Below are 4,926 nucleotides of genomic sequence, written 5' to 3' on the forward strand. Positions count from 1 at the left end.
TGTGAATCTTTGTAGCAATACTTGTGCGAGCCCTTTGTGTTGCAAATCTAATAGCTTTACTCGAGATGATTCTTTTGCATTGCCGCTGATTCAAAATAGTTGTTGGCGCACAAAGTGGTTTGGACATAGCTTCCTGCACTCTTTGAGGCTGAGAGGCTGGTCTTGCAACCTGGATTCCATCCTCATTGATTCTAGCAATAGCTTTGAGGTATCTCTCTTGGCCATAGCACTCTCTCTCTTCTTTGTAGATCGCATGTGCTTCAACGTGGTTAAGTTCTTCTTCCATATCTGCAAATCAAGCAAATACATCATCATTAGAAAGGCTTATGGTGAATTTAACAAATCATCACATTTAAATTGCTTATTGAATACTAATTATAACCTTGAAAGAAAAAGACAAGATAACTTGATGAACTATATAATTTACATTTGCAACTAGAGAGAGGACAATAATCAAAGCATCACTTTAATCATCAGTTTGTCGTAGACCAGCTTTAATCATCAGTGATCGTAGACCAGAAATCATTATAATGTCAATATATAGTGGTAATGTGGCGCTGTTGAGACTAGTATTCATCACAAAAGGTATTCCATGTCATTTTACAGAAAAAATAAATTTTTCTATCATTCAAAAATATTGAAATTTAGAATAGTTTTAATTATTTTTTTGTTTAAAATCAATTTAATATTTTTTAAAATTTGATTGATTCATTTTTTGTTAGGTTCAAATTATGTAAGCTATGTATGTTGTGAAGAGCTTAAACTCTCACTCATACAAGGTGTTTATTTTTTAGGAGTCACTTGCTACATGCTCAGTTTACTGACATGTGAAAATGAATTAGTGATATAATTTAGAGATTTCCATTGCACAGTGTACTCTCACATGAGGTTATAAGTCTGCAAAATGTGATAGAATAGAGGTCATTTTTAGTGAGGTAGGTTTGATTTTGACGTGCAGATATTTTCTTACCTCAAAGTGAACATAAGTAGGATTGTTTTTGTCCTTCATAGAGCCATCTCACTATGCTCTCATTGGAATTAAAATTAAGGAATCTTATGTACAAATACATTGATATTAAATTATCGTTATTTGGATTGCTACGTCTATCATACTCTGTGATTGTACATGTGCAGCAACTACAGATAGATAAGCTCTCAAAGATCTACCGTGGAGTGTGAGAACTTTGTGCTCGCACTTCAGATAGATAAGACAATCGTCAAGGTTTGCAATTAATTAGTCCTCATATTCCAATTAGAATCAATTGCAAGATTTATCATAATGTGTGAAATTTGTAAGCTTGCACTTTAGATGAATCGATATAGTGCAATGTGATGATGAGATTTATTTGTATTGTTTTAAATAAGTGACTAAGATTATCAATTATCGTAATGTGTAAAAGCCAAAAACTTTCACTTTAGATGTATCCATGTAGTGCAATGTGAGAATTGTGATTGAAATGTTTTGTTTGAAGTGATGAAGTTATTTAGCGCTTGAAAATATAATTTGATTGACATGAGTTATTGAAGAACGATGAGACTATCATTGTTTAATGTTAATTGATAATTCAGCGCGAATCTAATTGATAATGTGGACATACTTTGATCACTATATTGATCGATAGAGCATTGATTGTGTACTTTGATGTTGCTTTGAATTAACTTTGACCTCAAAATTGACAAGTGGATTTGTTGATTCTAGCAAATTAAATTCAGTTGTCAACATGATGAAAGGACATGAGTGGAGTTACATCCACGAGGTGCGTGCCAAAAAGAATACATCTGGATTGAAATGCAAGACCTATGACCACGCGTTTAGTGGTAATGCGACTAGAATCAAAGCACATCTATTTAAAGTCCCTAGTAATGTGTCCGAGTGTACGGCTCCTCCAAGAGCTATTCACGCTAGATTTCCAAAGTATGCTCGCATAGCAGAGCAAATTCTTGCAACTAAAAAGAAAAGTGCTACTGCCAAATAAGTTGCAAAGGATGTTGAAATTTCTATTATCAATGAGAGGACATAGCATGTGCATACGAAAGCAAATGATCACGCTCTCCAGTCAACTCCTCTTCATGGACATGCTTCGACGTTAGCAGCAGCAAATCCTAGCTCAACTAAAGTTAGTAAAGCATCATGTATCGCACCCTTCCTTTTGCCATGTTGCGTTTGGTCGAGAAGAACCTCCCCCCCCCCCCCCCCCTCCGGCTCGCCATCATACCTATCGAGACCCATGCTATTGAGATGTAGAGAGAAAGACAGAGATGAGACACACCATGTAGAAGGATGGTATCATCCACATAAAGAGCAAGAATCACAAAATTGCTACCTTGGTCCTTTATGAATAAGTTGGGGTTTGAAGAGCAAGAGGTGAATCCTTTAGAGGTGAGAAAAAGATAAAATTTTGTATACCAGGCTCGCGAAGCTTGTTTCAGACCATATAGTGCCTTATGGAGTTGATCAACAAAGTCTTCTTTACCTAGAATAACAAAACCTTCTGGTTGTTCCATAGGACGTATAGGATCTTCCTTAATCCAAAATAGTGTTTTTTTATGGTAAAAAAAGGACGAATCTTAGGACAAATTGTCTCAAAAAATGGCATATCCACAAATTTGGATAAGATAAAAGTGATTTATTAAAATGCCTAAACCCATCAATGCAAATCAATTACAATGCTTTATGGGACACAGTGGTTATTACAGGAGGTTCATACACATGTATGCAATCATTTCCCAACCTCTGTATAAACTTATAGTGATCTTTGAATGGACGGATGAGTGTGAGGAATCATTTAAGAAATTAAAAGATGCTCTCATATCTGCTGCAGTGTTAAAAGCACGTGATTGGGAAAAAATCTTTTACGTTCATATTGATGCATATGCACTTGCTATAGGATGTATTTTGGCTCAACCAGGAGACAGAACTATGGATTTCCCAGTTTCCTATGCCAACCGACAACTCAACAATGCTCAAAAGAACTACACCACCATCGAAAGAGAGGGTCTTGGAATGATTTACGTTGTTAAGAAATTTTGATATTATCTCCTCGCAAATAGGTTTGTGTTTTTCACGGACCATCGCGGCCCTCTTATACCTTGTAACCAAAAAATGCAATATAGGTTGAATCATAAGATGGTTCATAATATTGCTTGAGTTTGACTTTACTCTAGTGGTTAAAAAGGAGAAGATGCAATTTTGAGTAGATCACCTTTCTAGATTGCCAAATGGAGAATCTCCAGACGGAGTAGACGATGATCTCCTTGATGCCTATCTCTTCGATGTAGAAATGGTACCTAAGTGGTCCCAAGAGATAGTAAGCCTATTATCACACGACAGAGAATTTAACAAGTCTGACCTTGGGTGGTTCACCATTCAATACCCCCTATATAACATGAATTCATGCGGTATTAAAAAATCCCTCTTTTAACATGCCTAAATGAAAAAAATGACCCCTTATGTTAGGATTTTTTGCCAAAATTGAATATAGAACCCCCTTATTTTAATGTATCTCTATTAAATTGCCTAAATTTTTTGAATTTTAAATCCCCTCCTATTAAACTCACATTATACATTCACATGATTACATAGTGCACCCCCTGAGAGATTGACCAGTACCATGAACTACGAGGGGTTTGAAAAGCTAAGGACTTTCAGCTTATTGGCTCCGACGGTATCCTATGAGTGTGCATAAGTCCAGAGGAGTACAATGCCTAGTTGTTAGAAGCACATAATCAGGACTAAGCATTTCATTGCTCGTCCATGAAAACTTATCAACACTTGAGATAATTAGGAGTGTATTGGCCAACTATGCATGTTGATGCTCATGATTATATAACTAGTTGTGTGAAATGAAGATCAAACCCACTAGTACATGCAACACTATTTCAAATAACAGTAACATCAGAATCAAGTCAATACATTGTTGACTTCTTGGAAATGCAAACATTTCTTGAAAATACCACCAGAGCACGTCAGAAAGTGATAGAAATAGAATCTTGTGACGTCACTTTGATTAAAAACCAGCTTTATAAACAAGGAAAGGATAACCAGCTTAGGCTATTTGCAATGGAAACCATGTACCTTCCAATCTTGAGCAAGCACATGAAGGAATAATTGGAGACCATTTCTCAAGGGAAAAGACATCAATAATTTTTGTGACCGCTGGAATATGGTGGCCAACATTACATATGGAGCGAACGAATATATGAGATGATTTGACTCTTGTCAATACACCAAAGTGCCAATAAAATGGGATGAGATGCCTTACGGCCAATGATGGGAGCCAGAGCTTTTGCTAAGTGGGGAATAGACTTTGTGGGACCAATTTCACACCCCGCTCACGAAACACATGCCCAATATATAATTGTAGCCACGGATTATCTCACTAAATGGATCAAAGCTAAAGCTTCACAAAAAGATGATGCCAGAACTACTGCACAATTTCTATATAAAAATGTCTTTGTTAGATATGGTCTACCCATAGAAATTGTCAGTGATCGGGGCACATATTTTATAAATGAAGAAATTGGAAACCATCCACTTTGAACCACTTGACCACTTAACCAACACTTAACACCCAGTCGAGTTGACAGCAGCTGTAATAGTTGACTTGCAAAATTCTTCATAGTATATTCAGGTTTAGATACAAGAATAGTTCGATTTACAGGGAGTTAGTTTTTTTAAGGAGTAAAGTCAGTAGACTGCTCTGGCCATTCTTGCCGATGTGGCCGCTTATAATTGGTTGTTAGACCTGGCATTTTTGGTGCAAGAATTTTCTATTGTGCCCATACTTTCCCATGTGCCAGATTCTACTCCTATGTGCAAGTTTATCCGTTTTGGCATCAAATGGACATTCCCTAACAATCTTGGCTCTGTCAAGAGTCTCAGCCCACTCTATTATAAATGAGGCAACACATTCTTTGAGGAAATTT

The sequence above is a fragment of the Adiantum capillus-veneris genome, chromosome 11 (genome assembly GCF_014529385.1).
Source record: "Adiantum capillus-veneris isolate H3 chromosome 11, ASM1452938v2, whole genome shotgun sequence".
Taxonomy (NCBI): Eukaryota; Viridiplantae; Streptophyta; class Polypodiopsida; order Polypodiales; family Pteridaceae; genus Adiantum; species Adiantum capillus-veneris.